Genomic DNA, 21870 nt, shown 5'->3' with positions numbered 1-21870 from the left:
GGTAGAATGGTCATATAGCAAGACTGAAGTATGACAGATGAACAGCCTAAGTGCTTTAGTAATATACATTCAATGTTAAAAGAACAAGGGCAAGACCTCTAGTATTTTGAGTGGATCCAGAAAGACATGGCCCAAAAATCATTCAGGTTAAAAAAAGGTTGTTGGGATGTGATCTGTACTGATGGAAGCTAATCCAACAGAAGAGATTATAGACCCATTGAAGTATTGAAGGAAATACTGAAGAATTGACTCTTTTCACTTTTCCACCATTCTTCTCTCTTTCATCACATACCCAGTCCAGTCCTTACCTTAATTTTATTGCAGTTCTTTTATCCACTGTGATGGCTTTTGCCACCTGACTTGTCTTTGTGCACTTGATGGTGGTATTTGTGGGCTTTGACCACTACATGTGGTTATTTCCTTGCCCACAGTTCCAAACCATGCCATCTTCACTCTGATGATCATCTGTACCTCCTCTCCTTTAAGAAGACTGTCTTGTTTCCATGCTTGTTTCCATTGTTCCTGTCATTTAGTAATTATGTAATCAATGATATCTATCTATCTGTCTGTCTTTGTCCTAGTGCCACATAGAAATGAATTGAGAGAGGTGGGCAATCCCTAGGACACTTATGTATGGAATGAACATCTTTCCTCCTTGCTGGAAAGATGGGGAGGGCCACTAGACTGGAGTTAGACACATACCCTAATTGTAAGATAATCATCAACAAACTTCTACATGGTGTAAAGATAAAAACAAGGCATGCATCAGAGAAATTTTAGTGAGGCAACTCTAGAAGGAAATAGGTGAACTACCCTGGAAGCAACCCTAAAACTTTGTTCCTTAATGGATCCTTGTGAAAACGCAAAAGCTTTATGAGCACTACAACACAACCCTGTGTCTCTTGGTATTTTGAGCTTGTTGATGATAGGTAGGTGAGTACTAGAAATAGCAACAAAGTGCAGTGGACTTCCTGGGAACAGCACAAGAAAAGAAAATCTTTTTGTCAGTTCTATAACACTGGAAGATACTCATGGTGGCACCATTGCTGACATTAGGAGGAAACTGTTAATGATTAAAATATAGAATATAAAATATTCATTTGTTTCCTATTCTTTTGATAAAGTTTTCCTCTGACACATTGTGGCCAGTGTAATTACAAATGGACTTGGTGTCAATTGTCTGGAAGGTCAAAAAAAGAGATTGGTGGGGCAAAGGGCCAAAGGTTGGAAGTAGTTCATCCAAGTGATTGTAGTAGCCTCAGAATTGTAGCTGGGGTCCTTCATGTCACTTCTAGGAAGATAGCACATGTACAGATTTTGTTTTTCTAACTCTTAGAGATTGTAAACTCAGGAAATTGTCCCTTTGCTTTTAGTGCTAATACACTGCTAATGCAATGATAAGAACTTGTATGATTATCTTTAAAAGGTGGCAGCAGAGCTCAAAATGCACAGTATAAACTGTCATCACTACATTAACCACGAAATTAAGTTGCAGGGGACAAGGCAGGGAGCATGAAACAAGAATAGAACTCTTCATGGTACCCAGAAGAGGGTGAAATTGTCAATGGATTGGGACTGTCTTCTTTCATGAATGGATTTCTTCTGAGGTTAGAAAAGCAGAGTGTATATGATAAGCCTACCTTAATGACTTGAAGCTAAAGAAAATGGGGAAATATAACTACTAAAGGAGCCCCTCCCCTCCCCCCCACACACTAAAATCTAGGCCACAGAGAGAGTCTTAGGAAAACTTCCTTTTGTAATACAGCATAGTGCATCTGGTCTGAAATGAATTGAGTCATGGAGGAATAAAAGGTTCTAAGAAAAATCCATTAACCTCACTTTGCTTCAGTCACCACCATTTCTCTTCAAAAAGACAGAAGCTAAAAAGCAGCAATTTTGTAGCTGAAGTAAAGCAAGACCTCATGAATTCAGACCCTGCTAATTTGGAATTTGGGATGATTCTGGGAGAAGCCAGGCTGAAGTTTTCTCTTGTTCCATCAATGAAAGAACATTTTGCCAAACAAACTAATATGGTAAATAAGATCGCAGATGGCATCTCTTAACCTACTTAAGAGAACAAATTGTTTCCAAATGCTTTAGACTACCATTTGCATACAAACAATTGATATGCTAATTATAAATCATCCTTATTCATTAAAGCAGGTCCCCAAGGACCTCTAGTTGCCAGTGTTTGGTTAGTAACTAATTGGTTGCCATGTGCACTTGAAAGTAATAAAACTATATTTCTTTAAATAAGTTATTTGATTCAGATGACTTTCTACTAATTTAGACTGTTCTTGCCTCCAATTAGTCTAAATTAGGAAAGTTTTACGGTATTGGTCTCAAGTTTTCTGAACTGTATGATGGAAAATACGAGACTGCTTTGTTGTTAAAGTAAATAGTGGTCCATGTCAGATTTTTTTTTTCCTGCCACCAAGCTCAATTGCTTATATAAAACACTTTGCATGATTTATGTTCTATCTGCCTCTGGAATATCTTAATGACTTAAAATATAAAACTTCAATACTTTAAGGATTGGCACTTTCATCCATGTAGGTGATATCCTACCACTAACACCTATCACACTTGCCCACTTTCGTTAGATAGGAGACAATCTTTGTAGGCTGCTTTGTTCAAAAATGCCATTGCCTTTTGGTAATGAGTCTCTATAAACCAAACTGGGCCAGTTTTCAGAGACAGCAGGCTGTAGAAGAAAAGTGCTGAACCTGAACCTGAAGTTAGGAGATGAAGGTTCAAATCTCGGCTTTGACATTTATTTTCTATATGACTATAGTCAAGCCATTTAATCTCTCTGAGCATCAATTTCCTCATGTGTAAAATAAGGGTGCAGGAGTAGATGATTTCTAAACCCTCCTCCAGCTCTAAGTCCAATAGCAGATGCATGTTTGTCACAGGATCCATACTGGAAGCCTTTCAATTTTGATGGGACCTTCCAGAGCTCACTGACTTCAAGGCCCCAGGGTCAACTACAAGTCATGTCAGACTTGGATTTTATAACAGATGGATGTGGAAGGATGGCTGACTGGTTAGATAGGCAGGTAGGCATCTGATTATAGTGAGCTAATGCTTAATTTACACGGCTTACTAAGTAATGAAGTCTATCAAGCAGATTGCCTAAACTCAAACCACTCACTGCATCATGGGATATAAAAATATAGGCTTAGGTCTCAACTCCATTTTTGGTGAACTTTTCCTCATTGCAGCTCTCCTCATGTCTGCCCCTAGCAGTTAGTTATATTCAGTGTTTCTCCTAGACTGCTTTGAGGAGAGGTCTGCCTCCCTCCCCACAGCCCAGGTGTCCGCCCACCATGCTGTTCATTAGCCATTGAAAGCGGGGGTAGGCAGGGCTGTAAATGCATTGCACAATTCAACTCAAATTGGAGGGAAGATTTTTCTAACTTTAAAAGGCTAATTTATATGCTGCAATAACAGCATTTCAATTTGAATGGTTAGAGTGTGGAAGAGGAGAAGAAAGGATGAAGCATTACCCAAGCCTGTAAAAGCAGAATTGTTTAAATGTTCAGAGTAAATATTTCAGGCTAGAAGTAGTTTGTATTATTCATGGCCACTTACTTTATTTCCTTCCCATCCCTCTGTTGGGCTGTAGAATTGATGCAATTTGCTTCCACTTTTCCTAACCAGTGGTTTTACTGTGAGAATAGGCAAGGTGGGAGAGAGGAAAAAAGAATAGAATTCTTCATGGTACCTAGAGGTAGATGAAGTTATCAGGGGATTGGGACGACCTCATCAAAGCATTTTGCTGATGTTAGAAAAGCAGAGTATAAATTTACCCTGGTTTATTGTACAGTAGCTTAAATAATGGAAAGAATACTGAATTAGGCTCATTCATAAGTTCAGGGTTCAATTCTGAGCTCTGCCACTCATTATCAAAAGGAAATGACCTGCTATCTCTGTACCTCAGTTTCATTAACTGCATACATATTGCAGCTGGATTGGATGATCTCTTAAATGCCTTCCTTCACTAACAATCTCTAATTCTATAGATAGATATATGTATCTATCTATATATGTATATATTCATGGATCTAAGAAAAATAAAATGACTTCAGTATAGCCCCTAAAACTTGTCCACTAACAGAGAGGCATAGAAAAACTTCCTTATAGTACGTAACATCTGGTCCAGAATGACTTGAGTCATTGGGCAATAAAAAGTTCTAAAAAAAATTCATTAATCTGACTTTATTGCAATCACTACTTCTCTTCAGCAAGACAGAACCTGAAAATAGCTATTTGATAGTTAAAGAAATAAAACAAGACCTCATTAATTCAGACTGTCCAGTTTGCTATGAGTATGGAATTTGTGATGATTCTGAAAGATCCTGGGATGAAATTTACACCTGAAGTCTACCATTCATTAATGGGTAAATGAGTTCTCCTTGACAATCTCCTTTACAGCTGAGTAGTTTGAGCCAGTTAACTATGAGTAAAAGTTTTGGTTGAGATCAGATGACAAGACAATGGCATGGCTACCAAGCCACTACAGTCAATAATATTTATTGACTACCTCCTATAGGCAGAGCGCTGTATTCAATGCTGTGAGGGGAATAAAAAAGAAATAGAGCCCTGTCGGTTGTTATTGAATAAAGAAAGTACTCCCTCCAAGGTCACTAGTGACTTCCTAATCACCAAATCCAGTGGCACTTTCTCAGTCCTCATTATCCTCAACCTCTCTGCAGTATTTGACACTGCTGGCCATCCCCTCCTTAATAAATGTTTGTTGAATTGAACTGAATTCCAAAATAGAGTGCAAGAAGGGAATAACATTCAAGCAGGTTTCAGAGAATAAATTATATTCTCCCCTAATAAAAACCCTCACTCATATGAAAACATTTATTCACATCCCTGTCCATATATTTTCTTCTAGTCAACACAAATATTGTGAGGAAATTCCTCAATCATTTCTTAATTTGCAATTAATCTTTTCTCTCATAATTTTACTGCAGGGTCAACAATGCAGCAGCCATATCTGTTTGCATTTCAACTTCAGGCACATACTTCATCATGCCATAAGAGATAGCACTTAGTTGTTTTTTGTCCACAGTACAATATATATTTTTGATGTGTGTGGCACCCTCCACGAAAATCATTGCAGTGTGGATATAATCTTGATTTCTCAATTTCATGCAGATTATATTAGAGTGTGCAGGAAACTTTGGATGGGGCAACAGATAGACAATGAACTGGGTTCAGAATTTAGTGGGAGGAGGTCAGACTATCTGGCAGGGTGGCATTTGGGAATTTGCACAGAGATTAGAATTATCCTAAGCTGCTGTAGCTACAAAGCTATTTTAGCACCGTATTCTCCAGACGATTCTATAAGGCTGTGAATCATGGAATTCCACAATCTCAGAGAAGTCACCCTTGCAGGTGACCCAAAGGGTAATAGAAAAATACACAATCTGTGTAAGCAGGCTGCAACATATTGCCAATGATGAACTGCATGTGAGAAGAGGCATAAAAATACTGTAAAAGAGTATAAAACCAACAGCCCCTGATAGATAAGTGGTTCAAGTACATGAACAATTCTCAAAAGGACTGCAGACTATAAACAAACACATGAAAGAATGCTCTAAATCACTGATAAATGGAAATGTAAATTTAAAAAAACACCTAGAAAATTGGCAAAGGTGATAAGGTATACGAATAATCAGTATTGGAAGTGTTGTAGAAAGAAAGGCACACTAATGCATTATTGGTGCAACTAAAACTTATTATAACCATTTTGGAAAACAATTTGGAATTATGCAAATAAAGTGCGGGAAAATGTCCATACCCTTTGACCTAGAGATTCTAGTACTAGGATTATACCTCAAGGAGACAGGGAAAAAAAAAAGTCCTTATATCCACCAATATATTTATAGCAGCACTTTTTGTGATAGCTAAGAATTGGAAATATCCGTTGGGAAATGGCAAAACAAGTTGTGGTGCATGAATATAATGGTAGGTTCTAGGGAAAACACAGATTTATGCAGAATGCAGTCCCTGCCCTCATGAAGCTCCATTCCAGCAATAAGATAGCCGTAATGTGAAATATAACATAAAATGTAATAGTTTAAATAATGTAATATAGTATCAGAATGAAATTCTATGATATGATCAATTACATCAGAAAGCAACAAAACAAGTGAAACACGCAGTTTAAAAAAGAAAAGGTTGTTCCTAACTGCAATGTTTATGAAAGATCATAGAACTTACAGAACTAGACATGATACCAAGGAGCATTTGAGTTGGGCATTAACAGGTAGGTAGGAATTCAATAGCTGGAACCAGGGATAAAAGACATTCCCAGATAACTCTGAGGTAATGAACCTGAGTACCCGAAAGACTGTGAGGCTCTTGACAGAAACTGGGAAGTAAGGAAACAGAAATTGTATCTACCATTATTTTGAAGTCGAGATTGGAGGAGGGGAGAAATTAAAGCCCAGAAAAGCTATGAAAAAGATATCTGAATAGCCCACAACAGTGGTAATGAAGGCCCTTACTTAGGTGGTGGCAATGAGAATACAGACAAGAACCAAGAGAGCTATCCTAGAACATAAAATAAACAGGACTTTGAAACAATTAGAAATGAGGGTGAGGGTGAGAAATGAAAATGAGGGAATAGTCAAAGATGGCAACCAGGTGTGGAAGATTAGAGACTTGATTAATGATAAAGACCATCAGAAATAGGATGTCTGAAGGAGAAGCAAATTGCCAGGTACCTAACAAAATACTGCATGTCCAATGGAATTATCATACTATGCATAATGCACCATTAATTTATATTTTAAATTTACTTTTTCAACAACCCTTCTAGCATAGTTCTGATAACTTTTGATGGGAAGAAAAGGTCTGTGAATAGGCCCTTTGCAGCACAGTGTCAAATGGTCCTGTTTATCTTGACCCAGGGACAAAATAGAATAGCTATTTGGAGAAGCAACCTACTTATATGATTGTCCTATGATTAATAACTTGTTTTTAATGTGTTTTTTTTTTCCTTTTTAGGCAGCTTCTGCAATTCCAAAGGGCCATAAAAGTATTCAGTTCAGAGCTGGAAGGGATCACAGTGTTCTAACTAGACCCTTTTATTTAACAGATAAAGAAACTGAGGTTCAGTGGAGGCAGATGACTACCCCAGGTCACAAAAGCTAATAAGTAGCAGAACAGAGGTTAAAACTCAGGAGTCTGGTCTCCCAGATCCAGGACATTTCCTTATAGCACATTGAGTTGACTTCTTAGCTGAAATTTTATACTTACCTGAAATGTCTAAATTTGACTTCTTTGTCTGAATATAGAAAACTGCTGAAAACCATATCTTTGCCCATTGGAAATCATATATTTAGAGGTAATTTTAAATTGACAGGTACTTAACAAAATTAGGAATATAGCAAGGAGCTACCAGGTCTGGCAGTGTTCCACAGGCTCGGGGCCAGGGGTAGATGTAATGTAGGTGGGTGGCCAGAGAATGTTATCTAGGCTAAATCCCAAACCTCCCACACATCTAAGGGAAGTAGCAGAATTTTGCTGATGGAATATGGGTATTTTCATGTAAGATGTGTGAAAAACATGGAAAGAAGAAAGGAAAAAATCATCAATAATGTCAAAGGAATTTTTGTATCTCTTTTCCATAGTTAAGCAACATACTAAAGACAATGGCAAGGCAAAGAGAGTTGCCTAACTCTGTGGAAGCAAAGTGCTCACCTATTTGTGGCAGAATATAAAGAATCCTATTAATAAGAATCATGGGTACAATAATACTACCAACCAAAACATGTCCTGAGTAATATTAATATATAGGCATAGATATTTGGATATATCTATATATAAATGTAGATGTCTATCTATACCTGTTTATACCATGATAAGGTGGGGGGAGGAGGAGAGGGACCAAGAGAGGGAGGGGAAGAGAGACAGAGAGAGAGAGACAGAGAGAGAGAGAGAGAGACACAGAGAGAGAGAGAGAGAGAAAGAAAGAAGGGAAGGAAGGAAGGAAGGAAGGAAAGAGAGAAAGAGAAAAAAAAAGAAAAGAAGATGATGACGATGATGATGATGATGATGGAAAAAATATTGGACCTAGGTGAAGATGACCTTGGGTCAAGTCTTGACTCTAAAACTCATCAATTGAGATGAGGTATATAAAGCACTCTACAAACCCTAAATCACCCTACTGCTATTGGCTTGTGTGATGCTGGGCAAATCATTTTATCTCTGTGACCACAATTTCTTTATTTTTGTTTTTTATTGGACCTGTAATTTTATAGGTATTAGGAGTTCTCTATGAGGAAGCTGCCCTACCAATGCTGATTGGCAGCTTGTCTACAAACACAGAAGGATATAGAGTCATTGAATGTTTAGGTGATTTGCAGAGGGTCACACCACCAGTATGTGTCAGAAACAGGACTTGAACCCAAATCTTCCTGGGTGCCAGGCCAGCTCCCTGTGTAACTATATCATGGGATAATAATACCTGCATCAAGACGACTAACTGGGAGGAACCAATGAAAGAATATATGTAGAATTTTTTAGCATAAATAATGTAAATATGTTATTTAAATTAAATGTTATATAAATTATTGGGTTTTTTCCCTTACCACATAGTTTAACCCCATTACTTCTACTTCTTGTATACTCCATTCACTTCTCAAACTCTCATAGTTTGGCTTACAGCCACACAGGTCTGCTCAAAAGTCTGCCCATCATCAAATTCAATGGCATTTTCTCAGTCCTCATAATCCTTAACCTCTCTGCATCTGATACTACCGGCCAGCTATTATTCCTTAATTTTTCTCTCTGACCCTGAGACAGTGACTTCTCTAGGTTCTTCTACATTTTATGATCACTTCTCTTCCACCTCTCATACCTTAAATACTGCCATTCAGCAAGATTCTGTCCAGAGATGTGCTACAGCCAACTCTTCCTGGCTCAAGAAGAAATGGAAATCCACAAATTCTACAAATCAGGACAAATTTATTATTTTGTTGATTTCTAGAATGTAGTGGAGTGGATTTGAGACTGTAGTGGAGAAAAATATTTAATAACCTAGAATAAACTTAAAAATGCATTTTGGGTTTTGGAGGGCTGGTTATTAAAAATTACCATCAGACCACTTCATTTCTGTCCTTGATCTTCTTTGCTTCTCTCTTTTGACTTTCCTTTGGCAATCCCATCTACTCCTGGGGCTCCAATTATTACTTCATTAAGATGACTCTCAAATTTCTATTTCTAGCCTCAACCTCTCTCCTGTATACTACTGTTGCATTTTTAGCTAACTACTAGACTTGAAGAATAATATGACTTTCAGTTCCAGTTACAACATTATAGGAATAACACTAAACCAGAGAGTATCTAGAGAAGAGAAGATTAAACCTTCAGTTGGATCAACCACTATTCTATACAAGGATCAGCCAAGGTAACTGGTATGTTAAGCCTATATACATGGAGATTTAGGGGGAGGCATGATAGCTGCCTTCAAGCACTCTATAAGCTATTCAGTGGAAGAAAGAATAGAACTGTTAATGATCCCAAAATTGTTAAGAGCCGTGGGTAGAAGTTACAGAGAAGTACATTTCATTTTGGTCCAATATAATCTCATTACCAACAACCAGAATTGTTCAAAAGTGGAATAAGCTGCCTCAGGAGGTAGCGAACTTCCCATCACTAGAGGTCTTTGAGTGATATCTGAATGACCACTTGATTGTGATGTTGTAAAGAGGATTCCTATTCCAAATGTGTTGAACTAATTGACCTCTGAGAATGTTTTTGTAGTCCTCAGAGAACTACAAAATTCTAAAAACTCTGTGGCTCTCTGATTCTGTAACTTCTTCCTGAATGTCCCACTGGTACCTCAAATTCAATAGGTCCAAATTGATTTTAGAACCTTTCTCCCAAAACCAGTGTGACTGTCTTATTTCTGTCTAGAGCATCTCTAGAGCATCATCACTGAGGTACCTAACATCGAAATTATTTTTGACTCCTACTTTGCTTTATGGGATGGAAGGGAAAAGCTCGAGTATTTATTATGTGCAAAGCATTATGCTAAGTATCGAGGATACAAATGGAAAAGTGAGACAATCCCAGCTCTCGAGGAGCTTACATTCAAATCACCAAAGACAGGAAAGATGGAAAGGCCTTGTTGTTCATAAAGGTCAATAGCAGGGCAGATGGCAATGTCCAGAGGTCTGGAAGACATTGTGACAAAACAGATGGAAAGACCCAATTGATCTTAGGGAGCAATGGAAGGGCAGAGGGTAAGGTCCAGTGGTCAACCATCTTATCAGAAGGATTTCAGCGGATGACTCCTTGTCGGTGTGAATATCTGTATAGATGTTCCCTACCTGGGAAGAGGATGGTAGTTGATCCGAGTGCTGCAGAAGATTGGGGCTGTAGACATGGAAATAGAAGATCTGCAAGGGCATATTCAGGGCTTCGTGGGAACTGGGACATGAAGGCAGTAGTGGTGAGAGTAAGATCCTCTTATAATTTGCTAGGTCCCAATAATAATACCTAGCCTTTGTGTAGCAGTTTAAAGTTTATAAAGAACTTTGCATACATTATAAATAAATCAATCAATAAACTCACATTTGTTTAGCTCTGTGCAATGCACTATATGGGCACTTGGGATACAAAGACAAAGAATGAAACACTAACTTTCAAAGAGTTTATATCCTAAAGGAAAAAAACAACAAATGCAAATAAAGTATATGCAGAATAAATATAAAGTACTTAGGGCATTAGAAATTGGGGAATCTCATGTGAACCTCCTGGCAAATCTGTGATTTAAATATTATAGTTATTATTCACTCTGTTTTGCAGATAAGAAAATGGAATCTCAGAGACATTAACTGACTTGCCAATGTGTCACATAGGCAATAAATGTCAGAAACAGGATTTTTCCATCCACTTCTTCCTAATTCCAAGTGTAATATTCTAGCCACTTTGTCACATTGTCTATTGAATCTATTTTTTAAACTTTTCTCCCATATATGCCCTTTTTGCCATTCTTACACTTTCTAGTGTAGTTTGGCCACTTGTTAACTCTTGCCTGGGCTACTGTACCATGCTCCCCAAATTTACTACTATTCCCCTGCAGACCAAAAGTCACTGATAGCAGCATGCTAAAGTTTTATTACTCACACTATGCATCTTTTCATCGTTCCTTGTATCACCTGACATTTTGATTCTTCTGAGGTGATGGCTTTCAATGTCTGTAGCCATAACCTGTTTTTCTTATTTAAATGATTCCCTTGGCTTATGGTGTTCATTACCAAGGGAATGTTTGTATTAAAGAGATAGGTTGTCGCAATAGCAATCAGCTTAGAGTCACTGAAAGCATTGTGGTTTCCCAAATTTGAGCCCAGCTCTCTGTCCCTCTGTAGTGGCTGTCCAAGGTCCTGATAGATGGAGTATTCATACCCTGTCTGCCTAGCTGCATGTTGTAATGTGAGCAATATGCTTTCTTTAAACATATTTTCTAGCGTGTGTGGTTAAACCACTCTTCCAATAATTATGGATTTTACTGAGGAAGATTTGTAGTGTTTATGTATTTGATGCAATTAATAATGCGCCTTCTGTGAACAAGAACATTTGGAATGCCTCCCCGCTGATAAGGAATCTTTCTTCTGTTTGGAATCTGTTTGGGGCATCTGACATAATGCTGGTGAATGTTTCACATGAATAAATAAATACCTTCTTGTTTTATTCTTCATTTAATAGTCAGTGGGTCATTGAATACCTTTTGCACAAAAGTGAACCTTTAATCTCTTACCAAAACAGCATGTTGTAAAGACCCCAACTCAGACAGTTCAAGTCCTATTTCTAATACCAATTGACTTTGTGACCCTGGGCGAGTCACTTACATTCTCAGTGTCTTAGGCAACTTTCTGAGACTATAAGTGCAGAGAAGCTTTTGACTTTCATTGATAGTGGGAGTTTACTCCTCTGGGAGTTTCCTATATACTTTTTAAAATCAGAGATCTGGTTCCAAGCCATATCTAAATCCAAATGATATATAACACATTTTTATTTTAAAATGTTTATCAGTGATCTGGAAGGGCGATTTAACAATGCATACATATATACACACAGGAACCCCACTGTTAAATTGGTCTCCCAGATAATTTATATTAATCTTTCCCTTATATTTGAGATAGTTTATGTTAGTCCATTCTTGTTTCATTCATTTCATGCTCTTTTATTCATGTTTGCTAGAGAAATAAAAGAAAGATGTAGGGGAGCTATCTAAGTAGCTGCAATGTTCCTGACCTATTTTGTAGCTGAATTGAGCATTCATAATTACATAATTATTGCAGGAAGATTATAATCATACATGCTGGAAAAGAAAATGGATGAAGAATGTATGATGCTCAGAAAATGGCATACAGCTAGACAGACAGACTATTAGTAGGAAATATTTCTTCACTGGGAGTTTTATATGCCAATGAAATCACAGGTTAGACAAAAAATACCTCTTTTTTACCACTAATACCACTAATTTTAAGTTACAAGGGATCTCAGAGATAAACTAGCTGGTTACCTTCATTTCATTTTACACCTAAGGAAACAGAGTGGAAGATGTGAATTGGCTTGTCAAAGATTATTTAAAAACAGAGCCAGAATTTGAACCTAACTTCTTTGACTCCAAATCCAGCACTATCTTAGTAGGGAGGCACTTTCTTCATGAAGAACTTTTAAAGTGCTTTGCTCTAATGTTTTTTTTTTTCTTCAAGAATCAACAAATTGACACAAGAGGATTCTCTATTTTGTACACCTCTCAGTCATTTCTATGTCTGTCAAAGAAGTGATTTACTGAAGAAAGCTTCCTGCAAAAACTTCCTCCCTATACCTTCCCCTGACTTTTATGCTTCCAAATCTTTGCTATTACGTGCACCTAGAGTGCCGTATCCCACTCTCATTTCTATTTCCACCTGTCTAAGTTTTACCCAGCTTTCAAAGTCTAACTGACGAGCTTTTCTTTCAAGGATACTCCCAGTGATATCTCCCTTGCTTCCAAACACTGATAGCACTATTTGTCCCTAATCCAGGCATGTACTGCATCCTAATTTGTATTAAAGTGTTCTGTGCCTTTGGCTTAACATTCCTATTCTATTATAGACATCCTTAAGGAACAAGGCAGTGACTTGTGCATCTGCAAACCCCCAAAGCACCTAGGACAGTGCCTTGAACATAATAAGCAGTCAATAAATATTTGTTAAATTGAACTCAATTGAATATAAAAAATAATACCAAGAGGAATTGTAAATTTGGTCTCATTTTTATTCTTTAGCACCTTTTACTTTCGGCACAGCTTGAAAATTTACTGGCTTAATATGATTGGGAAAAACAATTCTCTCCTCTTGTAATGCTAATCATTGATTATATTGTATTCAAAGGCATATGAAAAATTAACTTTAATGAAGTGATTTATATGACAGAGCTAGAAGAAATATTGTTCTCCCTATGGATGCTAGTTATTTTTCAGTACCTACTATTAATGAAAATACATTTTAAGCATCTGTGAATAAGCAAGAAGAAAGGAGAAAAAATAAAACAACTTAACCTGGATATTTTTCCCACAGAGGGTGAGGTGTCCATAAGCCAAAGGAATAAAAGAGCCTTTTCAATAAGAAAGTGGTCAAAAAGTGTGATAAGTACAGGGCTTTAGAAAAGGTCACCTCAAATACTGTTAAAGTACCATTATTTGCAGCAAAGGCAGTAAAGCCAAGAACAAAGGAACTCCTTACCTCTTAAACAGAGTCATCCCATGGTGAGTCATTTCCAGGGCCAGTTTGAAGTACAGTTCATAACTCCAGCCCACCCTAGTACCCCATACATTATCCTAAGCTAGTCCAGCTAAGCTGCACAAAGGCAAGCTTGGCAGGCTTATGATGTGATCAGGTCCTGGTGACAGGAAGCACATAACAGTAAATGGACAATTCTAATCTCCATTGGATAGCTAGCTTTTGATGCATACATTGCCACCTGCTTGAACATCACCAAGAGTTGGCCTATTCTTTGGAAACAAATAGCTCCACTGGGTTTCCTTTTGGCAGGGCTCTCAAAGCCACACACCCCTGTGCCAGAATCATTGCTGTTCTTTTTTGTTAGAGCACAGGGTGAGCCTCTCCCTCCATTTCTCCTGACCCCTTATTCTATGTAGATGCATGCATAATGGGCATATGTTTTAATGCAAAAAGACTTCCATAAACTTTTATAGGCTTTCTCTGGCTTTATTTCCAAGATTTAAGTCCTGATGCTTAAATTCTATTCTAAAACAAAAAAGCAAGTCTCTACTTTCTATGATTGCCCTCTGTCCCTTTCATCACCTTTATTTTGTTTCAGCCTTTTCCAGGAAGAAAGGGCTTGTCGGATCACCTTGTTCTCTAGCCAAATTTAAACACTTCCTTCTTCCTCAAGAAATAGCAAATCTCAGCTACAAAATTAAGACACCAACTGATTTACACCTGAGGAAAAGCAAACTATAATAACTCCTATAAACATAATGCTTTGGTATGAAAGTTCTTCCCTTACAACAACCCTCTACAACCATACGAGTGTTATTACTACAGGATAGTAAGTGTCAATCTGGACGGGACCTCAGTGGTCATCTTGTCCTGCTCCCTCATTTCATAAAAGAGGAACTGAGTCTCAAAATAGTTAAATGGCTTGCCAAGGCCACATTTCTAATAAGAAGCAGAACTGGGATTCAAATTCAGGTCCTTTGTCACCAGTGTAAGACTCTTTCCATTGTGCTACATCCTCATTGACAAATAAGGAAACTGAGATAAAACAGTTCAACACAAGGATCATATCAAGATCCTTGTGCCATACAGTATAAAGAGCTTGGATTTGGAGAAAATTTGGAAGTAAATATAAGCTTTGCCATTTGCTACCTGTGTGACAGTTGGCAAGTCACTTCTCCCTTTTAGCAACCAAGTCAGTTAGGGAATAAGCATTTTTAAGTGCTTGTTATGTGCCACCAACTATGTTAAGCCCTGGGGACACAAAGAGGCCACAAGCCAGTCCCCGACCTCCAGAAGCTCACAGTCTAATGGGGAAGATAACATGTAAACAACTATGTACAGACAAACTATAGACAGAATAAGCTGGAGGTAATCAACAGAGAATAATCACTAGTATTAAAGGGACCTGGAAAAGACCTCTTATAAAATGTAGAGCTTTACCTGGGGCTTGAAGAAAGCCTGGGATGCCAGGCAGTAGAAATGAGTAGGGAGAGTGTCATAGGCCTGGGTGACAGCCAGCTAAATGCCCAGAGTCTGGAAAAGGAATGTCTTGTGCGAGGGGCAGCAATGATTCTAATGTCACTGAATTACAGAATATGGAGGGAGGGGGAAGGGATGGTGGTGGTAACGTATAAGAATATTTTAAAGGTAGCAGGGAGAAAATTTGTGAAGGACTTTGAATACCAAGCAGATGATTTTATAGTTGGTCCTGGAGGTGTTAGGGAGCCACTGAAATTTACTGAAGAGAGAGTGACATGGTCAGATCTGTGCTTTAAGATCATTTTGACAGCAGAGTAGAGGATGGACTGGAGTAGGGAAAGACTTGAGGCAAAGAGACCGAGCAGCAGACTACTGCAATAGTCCAAGGATGAGATGAAGAGGGCCTGCACCAGGATAGTGGCAGTGTCAGAGAAGAGAAGAGGAGCTGTATGAGAGACACTGTAAAGGTAGAATCTATAGGACTTGGCAAAAGATTGGATATGGGGTGAGGGGAGAGTGAAAAATCAAAGATGATACCTAGGTTGTGAATCTAGATGACCGGAAGGATAATGGTTACCCTTGACAGTAACAGGTGAGGTCAGAAGGGTGGTCATAACCCTGCCCAGCCAATTTGCCACCTTCCCACTGGTATAGCTGCTAGATTTCACACCTTGGGGCTATGCTGTTTTGATCAGTGAGAGTGAGTTACTAGCCAGCTGCAGACATCTGATTATACTTTACTCAGTATATTTTCCTGAATGCTAACATTACTAAGTTATTTTCTCTCCCTTTTCACCACCTTTCTTCTTTTTTTTCTGGGAAGAGTAATCAAATCGACACTTATTGCTTCTAGAAAGGGTATGTCAACTGAAAAATCTTGCTCTAGACTACCATTCATATGACTTCACAGATCAAAACTCCCTCCTGTAGCCATCGGTCCCTATATGCCATTTCCCCTGGAGAGCATCTACCATCCCTTTTTTGTATTTGAATCTCTCTTCTTTGTAAATGTTTCTGATGTGCTATTTTTACATATATGTTTGTGGTTTATTCCCCTATCAAAGTAGAACAATTAAGGAAAACTAATAATACAGTGATCTCATCTGAAATTTTATGTAGCGTCTCCACCTCTTAACTTTTTGAAATTAACAGAAATGTATTTTCTCTCCCTCATAGCCCTACACTATTTAAAAAAAAATGAATTTCTTGTAGCAAATATGCAGTCAAACAAAACAAATTGCCACGGTAGTTTTATACTTTATGTGTATATGAGTGTGTATAATATTATAGAACATATGTAAATACATATATGTATATATATATATATGTGTGTGTGTGTGTGTGTGTATGTATTTATATGTCTCACTCTGTGGCCTAAATCTCTTTAATGGATAGCATGTATTATCATTGGTCCCCTAGAATCATTCTATTGATCCCAATTTAAAAAAAAATTTCTAATTATTAGCAAAGTGCTAGGCACATAGTTTTCATTCACTCATCTTCACCGGGTTTTCTCCTCTGTATAAGGGAGGGAGGTGGACCAGGTATCAGCTTGAACATTTTGTAATTCTAAGAATCTGTGAGAAAGGTGGGATGCCAAAACAAGACCTTCCTGACTCCAGAGCTTCTATTCTTTCTATTATACCACATCACTACTGAGGACACAAATACAAGCACCACCACTGCCACTACCACCACCCTGAAATCTGGTCATCCAGGTGGCACTCAGGAGGAACATTCTGATGGATTATTTTGCATCTTACTGGCTGGCCACTATTTCTCATGGTTTGAGATAGGAAGTGAGAAGGTCCAGTCAGAATAATGGCCCTATGTGTAGAAATAAGACACTCTCTGTCAGCAGTCTCGACTGCCACAAAGCCTATTATCTTCATGTAGAAGATGATCCTTTGAGGGCATTGACGAATGGGAGAGTATAAACTAGACAAATCATATAGTCAAGGAGGGATTAAAGGAAAGAAGCAAGGAGCTTTCCAGTTCAACATTTTCAGTTGAATAAAGTGTTTTTTTTATTTTTTTGTTTTCCTCTTCTTTTTATCCCAGCTGATTCTTTAGGATTTTGACTCATGTTTAAAGGTATTATTCCTGTAAGCCATCTGAATACTTCTCAAAATTCTAAAGCCTCTCTTTATCTCCCCAGCCAGTAATGATCTTTCTCCCCTCAGACCTCCTGTAACCAGCCCATTGTTTGCACCTCTCTAATATACTTACTATGTATTAGTCTGCACACAGTTGTTCCTATATGTCATATCCCCCTACACAGGGAGTGCAGGGGCCATGTCTTATGTAAATTGTCTATCTCCCCCAGTGCCTAGCACTGTGCCCTACACACAGTGAGCACTTAACAAATGTTTATTCAATTTAATTGAATTCCAAAACAAACTTTGAAAAAGAAATAACAGTCAAGTAGATTTCATAGAATGGAATATATGTGTGTGTAATTGAAAGTACCCCAGAAGTCTGTTTGTTGAGACTATAATAAAAAAATCCATTCAGGCATTTTAAACAAACAGACAGTTTGAAACCCATCATAGGCTAGGAACAATCTCCCTTGGGATTCAGTCCTGCTTTCTTCCATCTGTCTACATAGGAGGTTTTGAAACCAGTGACAAATTGGATTAGATTCATAGACTTTTAAAACTGGGAGCACTTGAAAGACCTTCTAGGCCAGCTCCTCCCCCTTCCATTTTACAGATGAGGATACTGAGGTCCTGACGATAGAATGGACAAAAGCATTCAGTGAGTTTGTAGCAAAGCTGGGACTGGAAGCAGATTTCTAAAATAAGTCTTCTTTCCTCTATATCACAAGGTTTTAATCATCAATCTACAGAACAGATCTGTACATAAATTTCAGAATTTGAACTCAGTTCTCTTTCTCTTCATTAACCTCTCACTGAAATTTAGCATTTCCTTCAATTATTTAAAAAGATCTTCCTAAACAAATTTTTAAAAATTACAAAAAAAAAACATTGTCCTGAGAAGGGGTCCATGGGCTTCACCAGGGGGACAAGAGGATACATCACATACACACACAAAAAAGAGGAAGAACCCCTTTTGTAGGTTATGTCTGCCATAATGCTTTTAGGTCTTTTCTCTTCCCCTGTTTGAATGGGAGCTCCTTGGACAACAGGGCCTGTCTTGCTTTTCTATTAACACCCTTACAGCACTGCACACAGTGATCCCTTAGTAAATTATTCCTTCTCAGCTCTGGAGTTAGAAGGGACATTGGGGACCATCTAGTCCTCATTTTCCTGAAAAGGGAACTTGACTCCCACAGGTGACTTGCCCAACGTAACACAGATAGGGGCAGAGGCAGGATTTTAATATAGCTCTTTTGACTTCAAATCCAATGATCTTTCTATTCTATTGAGCTTCATCAAGCCTTTGTTTCTGGTATTGAATTTAAGTGAGGGAGGGCTGTGAAATGTTATGGCATCACCTTCCTGATGTCATGGTCCTCTTTGAGAATGAAGGACAAGAATATTCATTTGGGGGGCAGAGCCAAGATGGCAGCTGGAAAGCAGGGACTCGCTTAAGCTCTCCCCCAAATCCCTCCAAAAACCAGTAAAAAATGGCTCTGAACAAACTCTAGAGCTGTGGAACCCACAAAAAAGCAGAGGGAAGCAGGTCTCCAGCCCAGGACAGCCTAGATGGTCACTGGGAAGAGTCTTTCGCATGGTGCTGGGAGCGGAGCACAGCCCAGCATGGGCTGGGCCAGGACCAACCAGGTTGGGAGTCAGGCAGAGCAGGCCTTTAGGCCATCAGTCAGTGAGCTGTGGCAGTTACCAGACTTCTCAACCCACAAACACGGAGCAAGTTAGTGGGAAAACTGCTGGATCAGGGGAAGAGAACTGCGTGGTCCAGCCCCAGCCCTAGGGGCAGTGGAGGTGGCGTGGGGACAGCAGCAGGAAGCTCCTGTGGCTGCTTCCAGAGCTCCAGCATCGGCTGCTTCCTGAGTCCCTGGCTCAGGAATCAAACCGTGGATCAGAGTGGGAGGAGAGGGAGCGCTTTGCTGGCACAGGGGCAGGGTTCTCCTGCTTTGCCCTGCTTGGATCTGGGTCTTGGTCCTGGTTGGCAGCTCTTGGAGGAGGAAGAGCATTGGTGTGGCAGAGCTTGCTTGCAGTGAATGTGGAGTAGAAGTAGCTCTGAAAACAGCAGTGCAACCCCTAAAGCTTGGGACAAAGTACTCTCTACTCTACAAGCAGTTATACCCTGACAAAAAGCTCAAGGGTCAAGTAGTTGGCTGGGAATATGACCAGGCAGTGCAGAAGGACTCAGACTCAAGACTCAGACTCAGACTCTAGAATCTTTTTTTGGTGACAAAAAATATGAATTGGTCTCAGGCCATGGAAGAGCTCAAAAAAGATTTGGGAAAGCAAGTAAGAGAAGCAGAAGAAAAATTGGGAAGAGAAAAGAGAGTGATGTGAGAAAGAAGGACAAACAACAACAACAATTTCTGGTATTGTTTCTGGTATACCTAGCACTTAGCACAATGCCTGGCACATAGTAAATATTTATTTACATAAATAAATATTTATTGCCTTGCTATATTAAAAAAAATTGCTGTTTTTCTGCACAAAGTAACCACCACATTTTCCACTGGGTCTCCATTTATTCTTATTATGGTTGGGTGTTATAAACACTTTTTGTAGCCATGAGAATTGACAAAGCCACAGGAGATCAAGGCTAAAAGGAGTTTATTGGACATAAAACTAGTTAATGTCTGGGAAACAAAGCATTTGAGTAACCACTATGATCTTACCATTTATTCAGTATCTCTTTGGATTATTGCTAGGCACCAGAATGCAATAGAAAGATCTTTGGATCAAGTGTCTGAAGACTTGAGTTCTGGCCCAGCCGCACCACTCACAGTAACTGGATGGCTCTAAGCAAGTCACTTAATTTTTTGAGCTTCATGTCCCTTACTTGGAAAATTGAGATAGTTCAGTATTCCCTCATAAATCCATTGTAAGTATAAAATTCTATATAATGCTTTGTTTACTGAGAAGTGCTCTAAAACACAAGATATTATTTGTATTTTTATTCACCTCCCATATCCAGTCAGTTGCTAAGTCTCTTCACTATATCTGGCTTCCATCCATTTCTCTCTACCACTTGATGTTAATCAGGGTCTCATAACCTGTCTCCAAGGCTACTACAGTAGTCTCCTAAATGTTATCTTTGATTCTAATATCTCTCCTTTTGAATCCATCCTCCACATAGATGAAAAAAATCTTTATAAAGCATAAATGAATGTCTCATTTCCCCATTCAGAAATCTTAAATGGCTCCCTACTGCCTTTGAGATAAAATATGTACTCTTCAGCTTTGCATTTGACTCCCTTAATGATCTGATACCTGCCTATCTTTCCAGATTTATTTCATATTACTTCCTTTCATGTATTCTGCCTTCCAGCCAAAATGACCTATCTGCTATTCCATGAATTCCATTTTCCATCCCCTACCTCCAAGCCTTTTCTAGGATTTTCTCACATGAGTGGAATGCCTTCCATCCTCATCATTTGCTTCTTACAACTCCAAGTTTACCTTCAAGACTTAACTAAAGTGCACCAGATCCCTTAAGAGGTTGTTAATTTCTTGAAGGCAAGGATTATTTTCTCTATTTTGTCTGTTTGGTTGCTGTTGCTGTTCAGTCATTTTTCTAGTCATGTCAGACTCTTTGTGATCTCATTTGGGGTTTTCTTGGCAAAGATACTGGAGTGGTTTGCCATTTCCTACTCCAGCTCATTTTAAAGATGAGGAAACTGAGGCATATAGGGTTAAGTGACTTGCCTAGGGTCACACAGCTAAATAATTGTCAGAGAACAGATTTTAAGCCATGAAGGTGAGTCTTTCTGACTCCAGACCCAATACTCTATCCACTATAAACCTTATAAAATGCTTTTTTCACCATGTCACTGTCAGTAAGGAAAAGTTAGCAGAAATAATGTGGCTTGGTGAATATTCATTAGATTAAAAGAAATAGAAGTTACTCTTAACATTTTTTCATGGGGGCAGGGCTGGGGAAGGAGATGACATACATTATTTTTTAATTGCTCATCCTTAATTTAAACTCAAATGTGTCTTTTCAAGCCTGAAAGAGGCCTGGGGACTATAGATTAATTAAAGGTTTCATGCCTATATATTATGAAGAGATTCATTTTCTTCAAAAAGAAAGTCAGAAGGTATGGGACATGTCAAGCACTGAACAATATGAAAACTAATTAAATTAACTGTTTATTTAAAAGGGAGCCTTTTCCAAATCAGTTGTCTTGTGTATAGTTGGAACATTGACTGATTTGAGGGAACCTAAAAATGACTTCCAAATGAGAATGGATAATGATGAGTAGAGGATATAGCATTCAGTGAAAACAGTTCTAACAAACTATTGGAAGAACCAGTAGATGTTGAATGGATAAAAGCGAAGACATTGACTTTGATTTTCAGTATTTCTTGAAGCTTAACAGATTCAAAGTAATCACCTGAATAAGGATGCCAAAAGAGGATATCAACCATCTCAACCATCAAACATTTAATTCCCTTATCAAAGGGAAATACAGTTGACAAGGGAAACAACACAACAAACCCATTTGTACATATCATCTTTCAAGTCT

This window comes from Trichosurus vulpecula, chromosome 6, assembly GCF_011100635.1.
Source record: "Trichosurus vulpecula isolate mTriVul1 chromosome 6, mTriVul1.pri, whole genome shotgun sequence".
Classification (NCBI taxonomy): domain Eukaryota; kingdom Metazoa; phylum Chordata; class Mammalia; order Diprotodontia; family Phalangeridae; genus Trichosurus; species Trichosurus vulpecula.
The sequence above is the reverse complement of the archived record's forward strand: the minus strand, read 5'-3'. Positions refer to the sequence as shown.